Source organism: Schistocerca cancellata, chromosome 4 (genome assembly GCF_023864275.1).
Source record: "Schistocerca cancellata isolate TAMUIC-IGC-003103 chromosome 4, iqSchCanc2.1, whole genome shotgun sequence".
Taxonomy (NCBI): Eukaryota; Metazoa; Arthropoda; class Insecta; order Orthoptera; family Acrididae; genus Schistocerca; species Schistocerca cancellata.
Window position 1 is genome coordinate 133036955 of NC_064629.1, and position 24976 is coordinate 133061930.

A 24976-nucleotide genomic window follows, 5' to 3' on the forward strand; every position below is an offset into this window, starting at 1 on the left:
CACCATCGCCGTCAGTGTCAGCCAGTTTGCCGTGGCATACGGAGCTCCATCGCAGTCTTTAACACTGGTAGCATGGCGCGACAGCGTGGACGTGAACCGTATGTGCAGTTGACGGACTTTGAGCGAGGGCGTATAGTGGGCATGCGGGAGGCCGGGTGGACGTACCGCCGAATTGCTCAACACGTGGGGCGTGAGGTCTCCACAGTACATCGATGTTGTCGCCAGTGGTCGGCGGAAGGTGCACGTGCCCGTCGACCTGGGACCGGACCGCAGCGACGCACGGATGCACGCCAAGACCGTAGGATCCTACGCAGTGCCGTAGGGGACCGCACCGCCACTTCCCAGCAAATTAGGGACACTGTTGCTCCTGGGGTATCGGCGAGGACCATTCGCAACCGTCTCCATGAAGCTGGGCTACGGTCCCGCACACCGTTAGGCCGTCTTCCGCTCACGCCCCAACATCGTGCAGCCCACCTCCAGTGGTGTCGCGACAGGCGTGAATGGAGGGACGAATGGAGACGTGTCGTCTTCAGCGATGAGAGTCGCTTCTGCCTTGGTGCCAATGATGGTCGTATGCGTGTTTGGCGCCGTGCAGGTGAGCGCCACAATCAGGACTGCATACGACCGAGGCACACAGGGCCAACACCCGGCATCATGGTGTGGGGAGCGATCTCCTACACTGGCCGTACACCACTGGTGATCGTCGAAGGGACACTGAATAGTGCACGGTACATCCAAACCGTCATCGAACCCATCGTTCTACCATTCCTAGACCGGCAAGGGAACTTGCTGTTCCAACAGGACAATGCACGTCCGCATGTATCCCGTGCCACCCAACGTGCTCTAGAAGGTGTAAGTCAACTACCCTGGCCAGCAAGATCTCCGGATCTGTCCCCCATTGAGCATGTTTGGGACTGGATGAAGCGTCGTCTCACGCGGTCTGCACGTCCAGCACGAACGCTGGTCCAACTGAGGCGCCAGGTGGAAATGGCATGGCAAGCCGTTCCACAGGACTACATCCAGCATCTCTGCGATCGTCTCCATGGGAGAATAGCAGCCTGCATTGCTGCGAAAGGTGGATATACACTGTACTAGTGTCGACATTGTGCATGCTCTGTACCTGTGTCTATGTGCCTGTGGTTCTGTCAGTGTGATCATGTGATGTATCTGACCCCAGGAATGTGTCAATAAAGTTTCCCCTTCCTGGGACAATGAATTCACGGTGTTCTTATTTCAATTTCCAGGAGTGTACAATCGAACCAATAGGATCTCTGTCTGCTCCAGAGACGTGCAAATGTTCTCAGTGATGCTGACGTCACAAGGCGTCCGTCCAATCGAAAATTACACTCCACCAAAATTAGCCCGAAGCCTCGCCTGACAAAAATAAAGTAAAAAGGTGGAGACTAGGCGTCTGCGCTCGGAGCTGTCGAGTCGCGGGCCGGTCAACATCAAAAGTTTCTAGCACCGTCGTTCTCACAGCCACAACTGCTGCTACACTGGTTTCCAAAATTAAAGCAACAAGCGGAAATTTTGCAAGGTTGCGTTTATTTTGCCACAAAGCAGTGTAAATAGGTAGCAGTGAAGTAGAAACAGTGTAAAGAACACAGTACATGAACGACTGCAACATGCATAACAGTAGACAAAAATGTTCTTCGTTTTTACCAACTTAACGGATTTGCACACACATTCATACAACTGGTTAATGTGATCAGCATGGGGTGTTACCGCCTTCTGGGGTGTTACTACCTCCGGCAGCAATACAGGCCGGACAATGACGGAGCATGGTGTGAGTTATGTCAATCGTCTCTCGATGAAGCAATAACGCCCATTCTTCCTGCAGAGCTGGTCGCAAGTCTTGGAGAGTGGTTGGTGGATGCTGACGTGATTCAACCTGCCTCGCTAGCACATCCCAGACATGCTCTATGGGATTGAAATCGGGAGAGCGAGCAGACCACGCCATGCATGCAGTACCTTCCATTTCCAAGAAAACATCAACCACCTGTTCTCTATGAAGTCGAGCAATATCGTCCATCAACACGAAGTCTGGGCCCACACCACCGCGCAACACTCGCACATTAGGTCCCAAGATCTCTTCACAATACCTGACAACAGTTAAACCTTGCTGATTCACCTGTACAATTCCACGAAGACCGGGCGCGGTTGGGCCACCCTCTCCCGAAGGGGAGTGGCGGGTTCAGCGGCGTTCGCGGCACACGAGGCGGAGGGTCAATGTGGAAGCTGGCCGTGTGGCATCGCCCGCTCTGCCTGTGAGTGGACATGTGCCCGCCCCTTCAGCAAGGTCCGAGCAGGCACACCGGGGGAGGGGTTTATTAGTGATTGGGTGCTCCAACGTTAGGCGGGTGATGGAGCCCTTCAGGGAAATAGCGGAAAGGTCGGGGAAGAAGGCCAGTGTTCACTCTGTCTGCTTGCCGGGGGTCTCATCCGAGATGTGGAGGAGGCCCTGCCGGCGGCGATAGAGAGCACTGGGTGCACCCGACTGCAAATTGTTGCTCATGTCGGCACCAATGACTCCTGCCGTCTGGGTTCATACAGGCGGTTGGCGGAGTTGGTGAAGGCGGAAAGCCGCGCTCGCGGGGTGGAATCTGAGCTAACCATTTGTAGTATCATTCCCAGAACCGATCGCGGTCCTCTGGTTTGGAGCAGAGTGGAAGGCTTAAACCAGAGGCTCAGACGATTCTGCGGAGATCTGGGGTGCAAATTTCTCGACCTCCGCTATCGGGTGGAGAAATGTAGGGTCCCCCTGAATAGGTCAGGCGTGCACTACACGCAGGAAGCGGCTACAAGGGTAGCGGAGTACGTGTGGAGTGCACATGTGGGTTTTTTAGGTTTGAGAATTCCCTCCCTAGGCCCGACAAGACGCCTCCTGAGACGCGGCGAGGTAGGAGTAGGCAAAATGCAACAGGGGAGAACAATATTAATGTGCTAATAGTAAACTGCAGGATTGTCTATAGAAAGCTCCCAGAACTGCTCTCATTAATAAACGGTCACAATGCCCACATAGTACTAGGGACAGAAAGTTGGCTGAAACCAGATGTAAACAGTAATGAAATTCTAAACTCAGATTGGAATGTATACTGCAGAGACAGGCTGGACAGTGAATGGGGAAGCGTGTTTATAACGATAAGAAGTGCAATAGTATCGAAGGAAATTGACGGAGATCCGAAATGTGAAATAATTTGGGTGAAGGTCACGGTTAAAGCAGGCTCAGACATGGTAATTGGATGTCTCTATAGGCCCCCTGGCTCAGCAGCTGTTGTGGTTGAGCACTTGAAGGATAATTTGGAAAATATTTCGAGTAGATTTACCCACCATGTTATAGTTCTGGGTGGAGATTTTAATTTTCCGGATATAGACTGGGAGGCTCAAACGTTTATAACGGGTGGCAGGGACAAAGAATCCAGTGAAATTTTTTAAGTGCATTATCTGAAAACTACCTTGAGCAGTTAAACAGAGAACCGACTCGTGGCGATAACATATTAGATCTTCTGGTGACAAACAGACCCGAACTATTAGAAATAGTTAACGCATAACAGGGAATCAGCGATCATAAAGTGGTTACTGCATCGATGATTTCAGCCGTAAATAGAAATATTAAAAAAGGTAGGAAGATTTTTCTGTTTAGCAAAAGTGACAAAAAGCAGATTACAGAGTACCTGACGGCTCAACGCAAAAGTTTTGTTTCAAGTACAGATAGTGTTGAGGATCAGTGGACAAAGTTCAAAACCATCGTACAATATGCGTTAGATGAGTATGTGCCAAACAAGATCGTAAGAGATGGAAAAGAGCCACCGTGGTACAACAACCGAGTTAGAAAACTGCTGCGGAAGCAAAGGGAACTTCACAGCAAACATAAACATAGCCAAAGCCTTGCAGACAAACAAAAATTACGCGAAGCGAAATGTAGTGTGAGGAGGGCTATGCGAGAGGCGTTCAATGAATTCGAAAGTAAAGTTCTGTGTACTGACTTGGCAGAAAATACTAAGAAATTTTGGTCTTATGTCAAAGCGGTAGGTGGATCAAAACAAAATCTCCAGATATTCTGTGACCAAAATGGTACTGGAATAGAGGATGACAGACTGAAGGCCCAAATACTAAATGTCTTTTTCCAAAGCTGTTTCACAGAGGAAGACTGCACTGTAGTTCCTTATCTAGAGTGTCGCAAAGATGACAAAATGGTAGATATCGAAATAGACGACAGAGGGATTGAGAAACAATTAAAATCGCTCAAAAGAGGAAAGGCCGCTGGACCTGATGGGATACCAGATCGATTTTACACAGAGTACGCGAAGGAACTTGCCCCCCTTCTTGCAGCGGTGTACCGTAGGTCTCTAGAAGAGCGTAGCGTTCCAGAGGATTGGAAAAGGCACAGGTCATCCCCGTTTTCAAGAAGGGACGTCGAACAGATGTTCAGAACTATAGACCTATATCTCTAACGTCGATCAGTTGTAGAATTTTGGAACACGTATTATGTTCGAGTATAATGACTATTCTGAAGACTAGAAATCTACTCTGTAGGAATCAGCATGGGTTTCGAAAAAGACGATCGTGTGAAACCAGCTCGCGCCATTCGTCCACGAGACTCAGAGGGCCATAGACACGGGTTCCCAGGTAGATGCCGTGTTTCTTGACTTCCGCAAGGCGTTTGATTCAGTTCCCCACAGTCGTTTAATGAACAAAGTAAGGGCATATGGACTATCAGTCCAACTGTGTGATTTGATTGAAGAGTACCCTGATCTTCGGGATACTGTTTCGGTCTCTATAAATTGTCGCCACATACGAGCAACAACAGAACGATTCACATTAAGCCTTCAGGTCGCATCAGTTTTCGACTGTCCTGCATTCATTCGTCTTATGGCCCTCCACCGCAAGACATTCCGGCAGGCGTCTTCCTTGTGCCATACTGCACCATCTGGGACTGTATACACAGCGATTGTGGATGTAGGACTACCCGGAGAACACTACCCCGTTTGATAGGTGCCCTGACGTCGTCATGGACGTGGTTGTCCTCTGACCGGATTGCTATCTTCCGTGCAGAACACGATTGTACAGACATCGGTTGACATTTTTTATGATTATGCCGTTAATTAGACACAATACGGGGAAATAGCGGTTTGTTGCTTTAATTTTGGACACCAATGTTTTTAGCAGTGGCCCTTGGAAATCAGCCTGCCATTACGGCGTCGGCTTGGCGCGAGCCCTGGCGAGTCCTCCCTCGACTATTGTCTACAGTCGCCCTACAGTTCAGAATTCTTTGAAATCCGTCTGCGCCTGCTCCTCCCCCCTCCGGGTTTTACAATAGGAATGCAAACCGCAAACACCTAAGGCGTGAGGGCCCGGCCGCCGGCTCCCACCGCGACCAAAAACCACTTCTGCACACGGAATGAAGCCACCACTACCAAATCCATCGAACGTCTCCAAATAATGTTAACCTTGTGATACCACTGTTTAGAGATGGGTCGAACTCGTTCATTCCAGTGAACTTCTTCATTCATTTCACTCTTTGCTGTGAAGCATTCAAATGAAGTAGTTCATTCGTGAAGTACAGAAGCCTGTCGAAGTTGCCCAGTTCGCCGCTCAGCCGCTGTTACGCTCGCTTCGCCTCGCTCGTACAATGAAGCTTCGTAATACTTCATAATTTTACCAACAGATGACCGAACTATGCAATAACGTGCACGCAACGTTTTACGCTCTTACAGCGTCTGAGTTAACTTAAATAGAGCATGGTCGAAAGGGACAAAGGAAAGATAAACAGAGAAGCCTGTCACATATAAAGAAGGTATCACATTTAATCTTGCTTGAAATTTTCTCATGAAGCGTCCAAAAAAGTCTTTATCTGCCAAATGAAATATCGTTTGTTGTATTCATGAACTGAAAAATAGGGCTACCAACGAAATGCAGTCCAATTTTATGTTCCTTGTAAAATTTAATCCAAAATAGAATGAGTATGTTTACCACTGTCACAGTCTATATACCTACGTTAAGTAATTATTCAGAAGTTTTCCTGTAGATTTTATTTTTGTTGAGAATAATAACCCTCCAGATTCAAAACGTTAACTGTCACCTGTAGTCATTGATACGATTTCAGGTAAACTCCCTCTTTCAGTGTTATTAACAAACCTTTTATTTTCATGTTGGCTGTGCGTGCTCACACAGCCAGCCCCTTCGTTTATATCTTTAATATTCATTTGTCTGCAAGCGCTGCCAACGGTAGGCTACCCGTAGACGCGAAGTATAACTGCACAAATAGTCACGATTATGTCAGCACAGCACGTAGCAGCTGACGCTGCCTTCCCCTCGCCCCTCACCACCCCAACCCCTCGTAAACCTATCGTTCCCCACAAACCTCGCGCGATTCGTCGACAGGCAGCAGCGGGAGGACTGAAGTGAAGGCAGGATGAGTGACGTAGCGCCGATTTAGTGGGAGAGGGAGAGGGGAAGTGAGTGAGTGAACTAGAAAAAAGTGTGGAGTGTGCTATCTGTGAAGAGTTTGAAATACCAGTTCATTGAAATTGAGTGGTTAGTTCACACTTCACTGAAGTGAAGCGTTCATTTGAACGACTCATTCACGAGCTCCCCATCACTACCACTGTTGATTCAGATCACAGTAATGACCGATTTTTTATTACCAATACCGAGGTGCGCAACCCCGACTGATACAAATATAAAATCAAACTCTTAATACAGTTAAGCAGAGTGAAAGGAGGACTGTTAAATAAAGTAAATCCCTTTCAAGCATCGAGACTGTGATGATGAACCACCCGCACAGAATAAAGGAAGGTGAGAGCAAGTGTTATCATTATCTTGGAAAAGACACACAGAACGAAACAATTCATCTAACTGGGTCAGCTATAACCAACAACATTTTATTAATGATGAAATTTGTTAAGCATGATTGTTACATTCTGGATTGCACGCCAGATATTTCAAAAGTTACGCAGATGACAGTTGTGGGATGCTTCGTCCATGAGACACAACTCGAAGAGGCACACAATGTCCGAATTCGCGAGCACTTCCTAGGATTTATTCCAATGCCCAATTCTTCAAGCTCAGTTTTGACACAGGTCGTACTCAAATTCTTGGAAGATCAAAAAATCCTGTTGTCTGATATGAGAGATCGAGGGTACAACAATGGGGCGAGCTACGGTCGCAGGTTCGAATCCTGCCTCGGGCATGGATGTGTATGGTGTCCTTAGGTTATTTAGGTTTAAGTAGTTCTAAGTTCTAGGGGAGAGTGACCTCAGCAGTTAAGTCCCATAGTGCTCAGAGCCATTTGAACAATTTTTAAACAATGGAGCGAACATGAAGTGAAAACATCCCAGTCTCCAGAAACGAATTTTAGATTTGAACAACATTCTATGTAGCATGTAGCAGTCACTTATTGAATCTTGTTTAAACGATTCCGCTACGTCTTCTCAAAACGCTCTTTCCATGTTTTCGACAGTGAAGATCTTGTTACATTTCTTCTTGTCCTCCGTTTCGCGTTGGGATGTCTTGAAGAAGTATCTGAAGCCGCTGAGCGATGCTAGTCGGAAAACCTTATCGACGTAATTACTCCCCTGAGGTTTCAAATTGGGCACGCTTGTTCACATATCAGAAGAATTCGATGGCATGACCGCTCACAAAGCCACGGCATTTGCGAATCGAATAAAAATTACATCTTTCTCACTTTTCTGGTAATCTGTTACCACCTTCTGTTTCGCATCGGCCATGAAGACATTCCAAAGCACTGACAGCAATGTTTCTGAGGTTTGTTTATAAATAAATCTTCTGCTACCAGTCACGATTTTCTTTATTTACTATTCACACGACGCATTTCAGGAAATGATTCCATTTTCAAGTGTGTTTTTTTGTGTGTGTTAGGCCATTTCTATTGGTGTAGTCTATGTGTGAGAATCTGCTTATTTATTTGTAAAGATACCTATTGTTTTCACAGTCGCAGGCTTTCAAAAAACCATTTATAATAGATCAAATCAGAATGTTTCCGAGGCCGCGGAAATGGTTGAAAAGTACGGAAGCATATTTTGAGAACTGCAGAACAGAAGAAAAGTTTGCGTCTTTCTTGACGGATTCCAAAGAATTGGCCACATATTTAGAGCTAGAAGATCTAAAGTATAAGTGTTTCCCACGACAAAGCAAGAAGCCAAGACACTTTACCTACGAAGGAAGAGATGAGACAATAGAGGATCCAACGAAATGTTATAAAATTGAATTCTACAATTATATTTAGACTTAGTCAACATATCTTTGGACGAGAGATTCACTCAGCTGAAGTCTCATTGCGATCACGTTGATCTTCTGTACGACATCGGCAAATAGGAGAGCACGCCTCCCGATAGCCTGGACGGAAAGTGAAGAATCCTCGTAGCGGTTTTGCAAGACAACGAGTCAAGCAATGTATATGCGCTAGAGTTCAGAGAAGAACTTAAAAGTGATTTAAACGTTGGTGAAACCCTGAATAGGACCAACAGAGACTTTGACATTTATAAGAAGACATAATTTCTGCCCCAATGTTAACAGTGCTCTAAGAATTTTTCTAACACTCCCGGTGATACAAGCGGAGAGAGTAATTTATCAAAGCTGAAATTGATAAAAACATATCTCAGAACAATGACGAGCCAACTCGTTTAAGTGAAGGTCCTACAATACCTACTGAGGACGAGCTAACAGGCGACTAAATTACGCGAATCGAGCGATAGAGTTTGTGGAAGCGAAAGCCAGGAAGGGTCGATTTGTCTAGTTTATTCTTTTAATGCTCTGTTGCTTAATTGTTTGCCTTGTTGTTTTAATTTTGTTCATCATAAAATAAACTGTTATTAACATTGAAACGTCCCCTTAGAACAGTTTATACATGACTGTGCTTAAACTGACACACAATATTTTTAGCGCAACGCAATCTGACTTTCAAAAATCCCTACAAAAGAATGGCCCTGACTAACATTAACCTATACCTTTCACAAATCACTTACCTCACAAAAATCTTCGTTACTCAAGCTACTGCAATACAGCGAGCGCCACTACTGCCAGCTAAATAAAAGATTCAAACTACAGAAGGCACTAACTACTGATAGGCATAGTTAGCAAATGAAAGATTTTAATAGAGAACAAACAATGTATTTACCTTAATAGTCATAATATATATAGCAGTTCATGACATCCATTCTGTACTCAAAAATCCGCCATCTCATTTCCCACATCCACCACTGCTGGCGACTCACCTCCAACTGCGCAACGCTACGCGCTGTTCACATCCAGCTGCCCCTCTACAATGGCAGACAACAATGCAAACTAGCCACAGACTGCACACAGCACAGCCAGTGATTTTCATACAGAGCGCTACGTGGCATTACCAATATAAAAATCTAAACAGCCTACTTACATAGCCCCCATGCTCCCCACAAAAAATTTTACAAATTGTTTTGGGCAGTGGCCAATAATGATTTGATAAAATTTTTCATAATTACAATAACAAAGATATCCAATGTACACACTTATTAATACAATGTTGGTCAAAAGCTAAAATTTTCTCACAGTCCATAAAGACAGTCCAGATCGTTCGTCATAGTAAAATAGCAGTGTTTTTCTCAAAGTCTGAGCAGTAGAAGAAAATGCAGACGGAAGTAGTGGATTTCCATGCAGTCTTGAAGAAGTAGTGTTGTCCTTCCAACGAAAAGACAGAGCTGACTCTTGACCTGCAGACAGGTAATGGGGCACAACAGAGCAAACCCACCGCAGAGTCAGTCAAAGTTTTGAAGAATATTGGTATGTAGGTCATCACAGAGTAGACCACTGTAGTCTTGTTAGAGATTATGGTATTGGTGGGCCACCAGAGGTGCAGACCCACTGCAGTTCTTGTAGAGATGGCCAGCAGCCATCTGCTGCGACTGTGCAGGTGCACAATCACCATCAAAGAGTCTTGCAGAGAAGATAGCAAGTCCATAAACCACCACTTGTGTACGCACAAAGTTTTTGGAATTGTCCTTAGAAGTCTTGCAGACAATATAGCAAGTCCATAAACCACCACTTGTACACTCAGAAGTTTTTGGAATTGTCCTTAGAACCAGCAATGCTGTTATCCAGTCCCTTGCTGAATTAGTAACCCACATGCAAACACTAACAGTCCCAACTTCTCACATATTGTGCATTACTATGACCAACAGAAATGTGTGCAGTGAAATGAATGCTTACAAGTAACTTAATTTGATGAACTGGTGTCAATTACAATATTATAACATTAGAATACAATTACAAAGGTACAAAATACATCATTAAAAACATAACAATAAAGATAACATTTGTAGTACAGGCTTTACAACAGAATAGAAATAAACATATACATCAGTGTTACAGGAATTATAAGTACCTACATAAAAGATCAGAATAACTTTTGAAACATCAACTTCACACATGAGCATTAAAACAGAACAGAATAAATAATGTCTAAGCATATTTACAAGGTAAATAACATACTATTAATGCAAATTATATTTGAGGATAACAGTATTCCTCATCATAGTTCATGTAGCTTAATATTAGAAGAGAAAAAAATTCTATGAAACTACACAGAGACAGGAAGAAAACAAATACACAAGGGTACACAAACACATAGTGGGATAACACAAAAGGAAAGGACAGGGTTCGTTTTCAGTGTAACATTTGGTACTGCAGTCCAACCCAAAACTTCATTCCATAGATCTTTCGTCTTATTTCGACATTTGCTCCAGCGAAAAAAATTCTATCCAAGCATGCTTTCTGTATTCTGTTCACACATTTCTTACCTCATTATTTATTTACCATTATCTTACCTCAACATTTATTTCCAAGAAAATCCTACCTAAACCTGTTGTCCCTAAACCCTACTTTTTTTTGTTCATATCCTCTTTCAAAATTCTTTTTTTGGCCACACCATTTTCTTATAGCTTCTCAATGCATTTCTTCCAATTCATCATAGTTAGTTTCTTATATAGTCTACCCCCTCTTAAGCTAACTTAAATCTACTGAGCTCAGATGCTAAACTAAGGGACGAGACAATGCAGCAGCACAAAACAATTAACACAAACAGCAATGACAAAAAAATGGAAATTGGTGAAGCAACAATGTTACAACTAAGATAAGGCACTGTGCAGCAAACAAGAAAAATAAATCAGTAGTAATACTAACTTAGAAGAGTAAGACAAATTAAAATTCAGTAGCACTATGCCTGGCAAACAGCAGCAGCAAATATTAAAAATATAAAACTTATATCTATACATGACAAAGCTCAAGCATAAAAAATATTACAGTAAAAACAACAATGCAGATAGGGGAAATGTATATTCACATCTTAATGTCTATGTAATTAACGTGGTGCACCACAAATTATTCTACAAAAGAAATTACCAAGTACTTGAACAGAAAATTATGTATGCAGTTACTGTTATTAGCCCCTTCTTATTGTTCTTTCCATTCCAAGAACTCCTTTTTCGAAGAATGTGGATCATAAAATAATTATTTAATAGATCTGTTGACAGAAAGTGTTCACATTAGCAAATGCATTTAATTTTATTTTATAAAACCAATGCTGCAAGACAGCTGGAAACCAGATATTAAACAAAATGAGAAATCTCTCAACTACAAAGACAATAGATGTAAAATGTTTCTCATCATTTCATTAGGCATTTCAGTAAAAATCATAAATTAAGAGCTCCACAGTGTAATCATATGTTTTCAAGTTGGAGTGTGTCGTATTTGCGATGCTTTCTACAAAGGAATGTCAATAGCGAGGATAATGGCCTCCCTTTTTTTTTCTACCTGTGCCTCTGAAAAGGCTTTTTCTCCAGGCGTCTGACACAGCTGGATGCCCACGACGCATTACGTGCAGGTGGTCACTTAACTTTCTTACGGAAATATTTATGACAGCAGTTTCCGCTACAGTGACAGTCTCATATAAAAATATTTCACAGGTCAAGAATTTGCGTTACAAATCTGTAGAAACAAAATGCTATTGATATAACAGTGTCCAAAAAATTTTCGTCGGCATTGTAATACATTCACGCATTTACATACATTTCATAACTCTTAAAGTACGATTCTTGGTTTCCAACAACCTTTTTCACAAACCAGAGTCCCTAAACCCTACTCATTATTCCTTACCTTATTCGTCGACACTTCAATATTTCAGCATAACAGATACGTAGCTTAATCAAATAACTCATATAGCATCAGCTTATTGATCATAAACATACCACAACAGCATAATACACATAGTCATCGTAATAATAACATCATAACACCTCAGTCAACTCTCAAAATTGTCATAGCTTCCTCCAATAATTAAAAAAAATTCTCTGCTCATGTCAAAAGTGTCATCTGCCTCAAACATACTTTAAAAATCGTGATCCCATACCAAATATATCATTCAAAGCTCTCATAATATCACAATGGGTCCGAAAAAATATGAACAGTTCACAAAGTACAGACAAAATACAATTTTGTAAGTGTGAAGTTATCCAACAGTGTAATTGCGTAAACATGTGTCACTGACGTAATAAAAAAGTTTGTCTCTCTCAGTTAAATGATCAGATAGCTGCCTAATTTGTGTTAGAGAAATATGGTACCGATTGTGTAAGGTTGTATAAGCAAATACCATATTAGCTAGGGCTCCTTGTGCTTGCCAAACACATGATACACAAAGTAGGCGTGTACCCCCCTGAGGATCAATGTAATGATACCCTCAGGTGTTACAGATTACAAGAATGGAATTAAATGTATTACGGAAAACCTTTGTATCATTGTACTTCAAATATCTTTAAAAATAAATGTTTTAAGTACAAAATTAATCACTGAAATGCGTGTCCTGTAGCGCTAAACTGTGTGTCTTGCTGTAAGATAATTCTGTGGAAGTGTCGTAATTATCGTCCTCCAAAAGCTAAGTTCTGCAGAAGTCAATGTACTTACCTCATGATAAACAAAAGTGAAATGCTTTGAGTATAGATATCTTAGTTATTACACTTATTGTTATGATGAAGAAAGTACTGTGCTGTAACGTATTGTTGTGCTACGAAAGAGGCTGTCTCCTTGTAGCTATACCACAAAAGTTACTACTAAAACATGTTTTACTTTCCAGAATAATTCAGAAAAACTGTGCAGATATAAAACAGAAACACCGCAAAAGCAACATTGTAATTTGTCACTCATTAGTAGTATCGTGATAAAATCGTGTATCTGTCACATAAACTAACCACTGTCTCATCTGGTATCTCACAGAAAGTACTTTAAATCCAGAATGTATTTTCAAGTAAACCAAAATGTTGCATTAGAATCTCATTAGCAGTACTGGTAAATGTTCTAAGTATGTGAGCCTTATAGTCGTTACGTAATCGTGCAACTAACAAGCAAGAATGCACCCACACAATAACACTGTGTCGTCTGTTCACAATAACAATGCATTCGTAATTTCTGTTTAAATAAGTTCTCTTGGTTCTTGACTGGATATTTAACTTCAAACATTGTTGCATGTTAACAGTTTCTTAAGTATACTAGTAACGTGAAGTGAAACGTTTTATGGCAAAGACAAAGTTAAAAAGCAGATTATCTTTCAATAAACGGTTTTACATGTGAGATGCGGTGTAACCCTTTGCTCTTCTCAGTACGCAGAGCTTCAACTTGAATGCAATTATCATGAGGTATTCGTCCGTAAAGAATACTGGAATTTTGCTCAAGGTTAGCGTCAATGTTATTTTCCCTGAGCCAGTGGGTGCAAGTGGCTGCCTGCGGTGTGAGTCATTGTCTGTTTTTTTGTCGGCGCGCGTCGTTACTGGGGTTAGGAGGCCTAACTTCTACAAATTCACCGTGACGAGAGGGCCCTGCCCTGTTTAAATCCCGCCAGTTCTGATGCAGTTCAGGTCTGTCGTTACGATCATATCGTCTGTCGTCATGTCGGTAGATTCCATAGTTTCTTTCTTGTCTGTCACGTGGTGGAGAATTTCTCCCTGAGTCGTAACTGCCCACTGAACTGTTGCGTCTGAAATTATTCTGTCTCCCTTGATAATAATAGTGCTGGTTACCATATTGTCTGTTTCTATGATTGTCTCTATCATATTCATTACTACGGAAATGCGATCTTTCTCTGTAACTATTACTCTGCCAGTGGTTGTCATACGGGTGGTGTCTGTTTTGGCCACGATTTGTGTTATGAGAATAGCCTTGTTGTGTCCAGTTATTATTTCTGTCGTCACGGAATTGTGACGGATGTGACCTGTAGTGATTGTTTCCCTGTTTTCGCATCCTGCGACTGTCTGTGTCAATTTCCAGTTCTTGTAACAGTCCCTGAAAAGCTTCAATGTCGTCTTTGCAACGTCCTGCTAAAATATGTCGTAAATGTTCAGGCAGTTTGATTAAGCAAATGCGGATGAGTTCTGAGGGGCTGTATGGGTTTGAAAGATACTGATTCTTATGCAACATGTCTTCAAAATATTTCATAAGACTGGAAAATTCAGATTGTTCGAAACGTTTCATCATTATGATGCTATGTTTTACTCGGTCTTGTGTAGCTTGAGACCAATACGCTGAGAGGAAGGCATGATAAAATTCTCCTTCACTGTGACAATCATGAATGACCGATCGCATTCTTACAGCTGGTTCATTCTCCAAGTAGCCACACATAAATTCTAACCTGTGTTCTAATGACCAGTTGGGAGGAAAACAATGAGAGAATTGATGGAGCCACGCTTGTCGTTTCGGCGGTTCCATCTCAAAATTCGGTGTACCTTGCCAATTTCTTTCATAATTTCCGAAGTGCCCTGTGTTATTATTTTGTGGCTGTTCCGTATTTCTATGGTCCTCTTCCCGTGCTGGAGCGCGAGTGTCCTTTGAAATACGTAATTCTTGTATTACCTGTGTCAGCTGATCTTGTACTTCCCAGATTTCTCTTTGGTGTTGCGTATTAATTTGACTCAGATTTTGTTTCAGTTTCCTAATTTGTACGCCTTCCCGCTCGGGAAGCAGCGCGTAAAACCACGCAGCTAGCCGGGCGGGAGCCCCACGTAGTTCCTGAGATCATATCCGACATACACACAGAAAAAAGCGGCGAGGGACCTTGACTTATATACTGGGTGACGAAAACTTCGCGCACTCGGACTTGAAAGCGCGATTCGACAAATACAAAAATGTGTCTCACAAAATTTCGTTCTGCGCATATTTTGGGCAGTAAATGCACGTTCAAGATTGGCAATCTGGCAACACTGTAATCACACGTACCGTGAACTACCTCTGTCATGATACAGCAGTAGCGATGTGCAGTCAGTGCACGGGATAGCGTTTTGGGGTAAGCTGCAGGAGGTCGAGGGTTCGATTCTCCGCCGAGGCTTATTTGATTTTATTTGATAAAACTAGTCTGCATGGTACGATATATGGCGTCTTAATCGTTATATGGCTACTATAGGGGGTCTTTTACAAAACATTTGCTGTTGTGTACGAAGAACACAGAAATGGAAATACAATCGTTTTCATTGGTCAGCTTTTAAAGAAATACTTGGAACGAATGGGCTCGACTTGTTTCAGACCACTGCGTCTACTAGATTCCAAACTTGTTTTGTGTGTACCCTCCCCCAATGGTCCCATCGATTATACGAACTATACTATTTTTGTCATGTTCAGGTCCATTACATTCTGTTAGGGCCTTACGTCACCAGTAGGTCTAGCAACGTGCTTTGCAAATAATTTTGATGGACCCATTCGGGGCGAGTACACAGAAAACAGGTTTGGAGTATAGCAGGTGCCGTGGTGAGAAACAATTCGCATCCACGACGTGCGAAAGGCTTCTTTAAAAGCTGTCCAATGAAAACGATTGTACTTCCATTTCTATGTTCATAGTACGAGGGCAGTTCAATAAGTAATGCAACACATTTTTTTTCTCGGCCAATTTTGGTTGAAAAAACCGGAAATTTCTTGTGGAATATTTTCAAACATTCCCGCTTCGTCTCGTATAGTTTCATTGACTTCCGACAGGTGGCAGCGCTGTACGGAGCTGTTAAAATGTCGTCTGTAACGGATGTGCGTTGCAAACAGCGGGCAGTGATCGAGTTTCTTTTGGCGGAAAACCAGGGCATCTCAGATATTCATAGGCGCTTGCAGAATGTCTACGGTGATCTGGCAGTGGACAAAAGCACGGTGAGTCGTTGGGCAAAGCGTGTGTCATCATCGCCGCAAGGTCAAGCAAGACTGTCTGATCTCCCGCGTGCGGGCCGGCCTTGCACACCCGTGACTCCTGCAATGGCGGAGCGTGCGAACACACTCGTGCTACTCTTCAGAAATTGAAGAAACGACTTCAGCGTGTTCGTAGGCACAAAAATCTGAACGAACTTCTCCTTCTTCATGACAACGCAAGACGTCACACAAGTCTTCGCACCCGAGAGGAGCTCACAAAACTTCAGTGGACTATTCTTCCTCATGCACCCTACAGCCCCGATCTCGCACCGTCGGATTTCCATATGTTTGGCCCAATGAAGGACGCAATCCGTGGGAGGCACTACGCGGATGATGAAGAAGTTATTGATGCAGTACGACGTTGGCTCCGACATCGACCAGTGGAATGGTACCGTGCAGGCATACAGGCCCTCATTTCAAGGTGGCATAAGGCCGTAGCATTGAATGGAGATTACGTTGAAAAATAGTGTTGTGTACCTAAAAGATTGGGGAATAACCTGCCGTATTTCAATGCTGAATAAAACAACCCCTGTTTCAGAAAAAAAATGTGTTGCATTACTTATTGAAGTGCCCTCGTACACAACTGCAAATATTTTGTAGAAGACCCACTGTAATTGCGTATGACGATTAAGATGCCAGATATCGTACCACGCAGACTACTTTTAGCAAATACATACAAATAATATCCAACCTAGTATCGAACCCTCGACCTCTTGCATGCTAACCCAAAACGCTATCCACCGCACCTACTGCACAACACTGCTGTATCTTCTGACAGAGGTAGTCACCGAGCATGAGAGTACAGTGTTGCCAGATTGCCAATCTGTAACGTCCATTTACTGCCCGAAATATGCACAGGATGAAATTTTGTGACAGACATTTTTGTGCTGCCAGTACAATTTTCTTCATCCGGTGTGGCCGAGAGGTTCTAGGCGCTTCAGCTTGGAACTGCGCGACCGCTACGGTCGCAGGTTAGAATCCTGCCTCAGGCATGGATGTGTGTAATGTCCTTAGGTTGGTTAGATTTAAGTAGTTCTATGTTCTAGGGGACTGATGACCTCTCAGATGTTAAGTCCCATAGTGCTCAGAGCCATTTGAACCATTTTTTGTTTGTTTGGATAATCGTCATGCCTAAACGTTTGTACGAGTGTACTGGCAACGCCGCTAGTCCTCCGTTATACTCGCGCACTCGTGTACTCTCTCTCCTTTCTACGTTTCTAAAGCCCACTTGTACCCTAACAGCCTGAATTGACGAGTTTACGATTATAAACGGGCAGTGCGGACAGGGCGAGTTCGGGGATGACGTCACAGAACCCGCTCGCGAGCTTACGGAGTTAATTTCTCTTATCTATCGGAGAGTCTTACCCGAATCGGAAACCGAATCGGAATCCACCTGCTCTTGTCACTTTTTGTGTCTGCGTCGCAACTGCATTTCCCTCTATAGGCAATTTGCTTTCGCTTTCCCCTTTGATTCCTGCTTGTTTGTAGTCACGTCTTTCGTCGTGTCTGTTTTAGATTTGGAACGGACGCTGTTCTATTTGTGCACAAGCACTGCTCTGTCCTTGTTCTACTTATCAAGACTTCGTTCTTGTGGTCCAGCGTGTTTTGTTTTGGCGACTTGCTGCTGCAAGTGCGGCGTCGAATTGGCCTCTGCCTGTTGTGGCTAAAGAGCTGCCCGCGCTGCTGCCTCTACTGATTCTTCTCTAGTTTTTGAAGCTTACAGTTTGTGAGTCTGTTTTTCACTTTAATCTACTGAAGACGTAAACCGCCAATATGTTTTAGCTCACATTTAATTATAACACAGTACCAATGACGACGATCCTCAAAATTTGAAAAAGCATACAGGATATACGTCGTAATTTAAAACCTATCAAATACGAGCTTCAACTAAAATGACAAAATTCAGTACGGCTTCCCTGCTTCTCAGAACTCGATACGACCGCGAAAGTCGATAGAAATCCCGAAAGGTCGAAAATGGAAATGTACACGTCTAGAGCTCCCATGTATCCCCATCTCTGAGGATTCAACAGCGTTTACGATGTGGGTGATTAACCTATTCACGCAACTTTTTGCAGTATTTCTTATAAAGTATTTGATATTGTATCTATGAAACGAACCAAACAGTTGTATTAATGTTTATAGAGATATTCAGAATGTCGTTTTCATATAACAGAAAAGCTGAAAATTAATATTACACAACTATAGAAACTCAGGCTCGGAACTTGCGTGACTGAATGTAAAGATGAATTAATAATGAGTTGAGAACTATGTACCAATGTCTTCAAATATGGGTGTTATGCGATGACAGTCTGTGGCTATTTATTAGTTTTGCCTGTATATAGCCACTTGTAAAAGAGGTGATTATTGTTTTTTTATTCAAAAGGATGTATTTTAAGAAATGCAGCATTTTTATTCTACAGAGTTGGGGGGAAGTAATAGTTTCATCTTACAGCGAAACGAACTTTTATTAATAGTTTCCAGTATTCATTTTATGTACTTCATGATAGGTTTGTTGCTTGTTGACTTGTAACAACATTATGCGTTTAAGGTTATGTTACTTGTACAGGTTCCCTCACAATGGCCAGCCCGCTATACAAATATCTGAATTACCACTCGTTCTGCCGTGCCTGTGTAAGTAACAGGATAAACTATGATTCATTTTGTGTATGTCTGTTTATGGTAAGACGTATAAATACATCAGAAATATTCCTTTCCACTTTTACAATTGCGAAAATATCTCAGGAATCGAAAAATTTTGAGATGAATTGCTTCAGTACAGTTTACGATTGCGAAGAAACGCAACTGCATACAACTGGTTTCACGTTTGTAATTACTTTTATTACCATATATTTACAATACACAACTGAGCGTCTAGTGGTTTCCAATTGTCACTGCGGCAGTCTGCGGCCATCTTTTTCTTAATTCAGGGTCACTAGGAAAGCTAAACATGCGAAAACCATTTTTGCAACAGTTAATTCAGTTCACAGCTAAGCAGCCCTCCAAATATACGACGAATTCTTCAATACATTTAATTGTAATTAGAAATTTCTATCGCATCGTGACTCGTATGTACACAAATATGACTACCATATACTTTCGTGGAAAACATGGCGGGCAGTTCGGTTCAGGTTATAGGAGTCTTATAAACATCAGTGGCGTCACGAATGAGTATCGCAGAGCTGCGCCTACGTCTCGGCACACACGCCACACAAGACTCGAACCGAAGAAACTCCACACGCCACGCTTGCGCGCGGGTTTCACCATTTACACCACAGTTGTCTGCGGAACTGCCCACTACTACCGCCGAGCGATCACGAAGGCTCGCCGCTCTTGTTCTCTTACTCGCGAATAGCACCGAAGACTGCCGACAATACACGATCGACAGCTGAAGCTCGAGTTCGTAGTCACGTTACATTTAACAATCTTTTCATTGTCATAGTTATTATAATAGGACACCGCAAATATAACGTGGGCACAGTATTTTCGGAAGTGCAACCTCCCTTGCGTTACACTGAAGTACCAACGAATGAAAAAGCAATGATATTTAGCTTATCGAAACTCCGTCGTGTAGAAAATCAGATGACTTTACACTAATATGCATGTTTCTATGCGTCCATCTCGTCACATAAGGTTTTGCATGTCAATTATTAAGTTTTTTTCTATTTTGTCAGTGAGGGACCTTTCATTTTTCATTTTTTATCCTGTGCGACAAGTCTGTACTTCAGATTCCACTTTCCTCAGAATGCAAATACAACGTTCTCGCTTCGTTCGAAAATAACGGTACACGATAGAAAAGCGATTGACCATCTGCTGTTCGATAGAGACACAACACCCAGCCACAAAAAAGCAAATAAAGAATAATCTTTTCACTCGTTATTGCACTAATGAGCACAGCAACGCCGCAAAGTAATACGCTGAACATGATATCACTACTATACGTTCGAAAAATTTTTGTCGTTTGCTCAGTGGACAACTTGAGTGGGGGTGGGGTGTTCAGAGATTAAGATTAGAATAATGTAACATACAAGTAAACTTAATTTCTTGATCACAAATACAACACAGACATAAAATAAGACGCAAAGAACACATGTTTCTCTTATTAAACATCTATTAACTTTTTACGAGTACATCTTACTGAGAAGTGTTAAGTTCGGAGCTGGCTAACTACTTACGAAAAGAAAGATACCCCTGCTTTCATCACTCTACAAGTTTTTTTTATTTTAGTAACTTCTCGACTTCTGAAGTGAGATTACTGGCCATAAAACGTATTGGTCCAGTCAGATGAACGTCGGTATTACTACTCTTAGGCTTAGATTTTGTAAATTTATTTGTTAAGAAAACACCTTCACACAAATATGTGGTCTCGAACATACTGCAGACTCAAGGGGCTATTCGAAAAAACTACAGGAAGTTTTCTCGAGGTAAGTTCTTGAAAATCGCATCAACATTGTCTGTAGTCTGAAACCTCTCCCTGGTCACACGACTACACTGAAAGATAATGAGCTCCAACTGAATTTCACGTCCACTGGCCAAGGAGTTGCGAAAATACTAATATCAAGTTAAGATCGATTTAAGTCACTAAATCTACTATCAAAGTTTTCTAACAAACCCCGTAACACAGTAACAAATTAATAAAAATGTTTGCTCAGTGTATTCTTTTCATGATTTATTTCATTTATAACTAGTGCAACACTCGAAAAGTGTACAGATAATCCTTCTGAAAGCTGCTTTATTAACAACAGCAGTTTCCTTTTAAAACCTAAAACGGTCTCAAAAACGTCGGTAATTTGTTTCTATCTACCCTGCAAAGTTGTACTCAAGACACTGAGGTGCTTTCTAAGGTCAGCTAGAAATCGAAGCTGTAATATCGATTTGGGGACATCAAACACATTAACTGGCGTTCCTTTCATGTCCGTGAATAACGCAATGTCCTTACGCAAGTTGGAAAAACGTTCTAAAAACACCTCGAATCGAGTGTACTTCACTAAAAACGGCACACCGCCATACACACAGTGTAACTCTGCCAGGAAGTATTAAACTGCCGGAGTCCCAAACAGTGCGATCTCAGTTTATTAACTGATTTTACAACGTTCACGATGCCGCTTAATTCACCTTCTTTCTTATCAAGCCAAAGACACCAGACTTTTGACCAGTCATTGCAGTAACTCCATCTGTCGAAGACGACGAAAGTTTTTCCCAACAAAGGCCATATATGTCAGTATCGTTCTCCAAATAGGAAAATATGTCGTCGGCTGTAGTTGTACCGTGCACAGGCACTAAACCAAGGAATCCTTCCTTCACACTGAACTCGGCGTCAACACCTCTCACAAATACAGGAAAGTGAGCAACGTCCATTACATCCACGCTTTCATCCAATGCCAAGGAGAAACAAATTAAATCTTTAGTCTTATGTATAAGTTCCGTTTCCACGTGGTTTGCCTCTACTTCGATGCGTCTGCAAACTGTTCCCGATTAAAGATGAACTGTTCCGAAACTAGAAAGAGTTGCTCAGAACGAGGTTAATGCTGCATCAGCAAAACACTCCCAAACAAATGCTCTATATCTGAAGGGACGGGCTATTTTAAGTGCTATGTGATAGCTCATTCTCATTACACCATCACTGTGAACGATATGGCTCTCTTCTTGTAAATACGTTTACAAGGAAGAGGTAAAATTGAGGAAAAAAAACCACATAACGCTTTATAAATAACAGTAATATTTTCAAGAAAGGACTTTTACTTTAACTTGCTGCTTTCTCTCTCATCTGTTTAGCCGGAGAAGTTTGGCATTCCTTTGCCCATATCGAAAGTAAGTACGAGTTTCTCATGGAGAAGTTGGAAACGTCGTTTGGCGTTGTACTACTTCCATGTCGATAGAATAGCATTACAAAAGAGACACTGGGGGCACGTTTGTGTTTCAATAAAAACGTCATCTTCTTACCAATGCGGACAGAAGCGTAGGAATACGACCGATTTTCGTTTTAAGAACCTTAATTTCTCGTCGCCCATTTTCCTCTCAGTAATTTTGTCCTACCATTGACACAAAAGCGACTTCGACTACGGCAACACGAAGTAAACAGGCTGCGCGTTAGCAGAGGGGAGAAGGGCAAACTGCCGGACGCGGGAAGGCAGTAGAGTGCGTACACGGGCGCGCGTGCCCGCGTTAACGGCTGGCCATACAGAAAGCGGCCTGGCGGCGCGGTAAGGCTGCGATCACAATGGCTCTGATATCGGTGGATTCCGCCGACGACCGACATCGGCCGGAGATGGCCGTTCTCTTCAAATGAATGCGCCAACACTTACGCGGTCACACTATAGCCGATCTTATCTCTCGAACGTACAGATTTCGGACGATAATCGATGAAATTCAGATCAGTTTGTTTTCTTCGGTCAAATCGACCGACGTTCTCGCACACGAAATATGGAGCGTGAGAAATTGGTAAGTTTAGGCCAGGAAAGATTGAGTTTGTGACATCCTGAGCATGAAAAATATCATAATCGGGATACAGTTCGGAATCTATGGACTCAAGTTGCAGGTTAACTTCAAATAGGAAAAATCTTTATTGGAAACTTTAAGCTTAGACTATAACCTCAAAAATTAATTAGTTCGAGTGAAAAAGGTGACGTATCTTATTTGCTTATAGCTACTGTACTGGATCTTCTATGTGGTAGGTTGTCATTAATTGTCTACAAATTATTATTACTGCTTACTGGCGTTTTTTACCAGTAGGGTAGTGATTCTGTTAATATGAAGCGGTTTGCAAATATGGTGTATGGTATGTATTTTCGCTTTTAAGTGCTTTGGGATTGGAGAGTATCTTATGCTACACTTTATGCTTGGCTTTCACGCGTGTGCGCAACGTTAAACAAATACAGCGAAACAGAGTGTTTATAATTTACTTTTCAAGGTCACCACGAGTAATCTCGAGTATGTATGGTTCATCCGTTAACTCATATATTTGTAAAACTTGTCTGGGTATTCCGATAACTGAGGACAGAGTTTATGGTACTTGCCACGTCTTTTACGAAAGCTCATTCACATACATTCGGCGTCTCTTTAACAAATGGTTCAAATGGCTCTAAGCACTATGGGACTTAATATCCGAGGTCATCAGTCCCCTAGACTTAGAACTACTTAAAGCTAACTAACCTAAGGACATCACACACTTCCATGCCCGTTGCAGGATTCGAACCTGCTACCGTAGCAGCAGCGCGGTTCCGGACTGAAGCGCCTAGAACCGCTCGGCCACGGAGGCCGGCTCTCTTTAACAGCAGAAGCCGCTATGTAGCACTCGTATGCAAGCACAGAGGGATCGTAGTATCCACCTCCGCCCCAAAAGGTTACAATCTAACCTGTTTCATACATAGAATAGATTCTAACCTAACCTAACCTGACTTAACCTCCATGAACCTGCCTAAACTGACAAGGAGAGAGGACGCACTATACCACTAGCCTGCAGCTCAGTCGTGACCATTTCGTGGGAAATTACGCACTTTTTTCAAATTAGTAATCACGAATTATTATTGTACTTACTGTTGCAAGAAATTATGAAGAAGACGACATTCTATTCCAACAGTTGAATAATGGAAAAGTTGAAACATGTCCTATCTTTAAATCAAGGCTTGACAAATTTTCGGTTACGACACTCATCAGTCGTCATTTATTAAATGAAGACAAAATTCTGTCAGTTCTTCACTTTATATATTTCCCAGTTTAACCATTTCCTAGATCCGGCAAAAGAAGCTTCAGGGAAGAATTCACCAAATAGATATTTGTTACCAATAACACCAAACGCGAAATGAGCCGTAACGCTAAAGCAAGAAAAGTCAAAATACTTTGAAAACTACAGTGGTTTATTTATTACTTATTTTGTTGTAAATGGCGTTTTTCCATATACCTAGCAAATACGAACCAAAGCAGAACAGCCGCATTTTCACTTCAGGTAGAACATTCTACCGTTTTCAACACATGAGAGCTAGTTTCCATTACAACATAGCACGCTTTTCACAACTACATAACATATTATCTGCACTCTGTCAACAGTTATCAAGCTGAGCCTTTCGTAGCCACAGAGATATTATCTCTAGTAGCTCATAACGGAGTCAACTGCAGAGCTAGCTGTGTCGCATAATCAGTAATGGGTAGCTTCGTGGGCTACTACAGTACTACATTTGAATAAATGAATAGCTTTAAGGGAAAGAGAACCAAGCGACATCTCTTCTTTTTTTGTGCATCCAGACATAATTCTATATCTAATGTGCAAACCGCTGTGAAGTATGTGGGAGTGAGTATGCCCTGTTGCAACAGTTGTAAGGGCTTTTTCCGTTCCGTCCACGTATGGAGCGCAGGAAAAAAGACCGTTTAAATGCCTCTATGCGTGCTGTAATTACTCTAACCTTATCCACACGATCCACATGGGAGCAATACTTAGGGGGTTGTAGTATATTACTAGAGTCATCTTTTAAAGCCGGTTCTTAAAACGTCGTAAGTAGGTTTTGTCGGGCTAGTTTACGTGTATCTTCGTGTATCTGCAGTTCAATTCTTTCAACATCTCAGTGACGCTCTCCCTCAGGTCGAACAAACCAGTGACCATTCGTGCTGCCCTTCTCTATATACGTTCAGTATCACCTGTTAGCCCTGTTTGGTATGGATCCCACACACTTGAGCAATAGTCTAAGATGAATCAGATAGCCTTTGCAGAAAGTTTGCATTTCCCCAGTATTCTGCCAATAAACCGAAGTCTGATACCTGCCATGCCCTACCCGTGACTGGA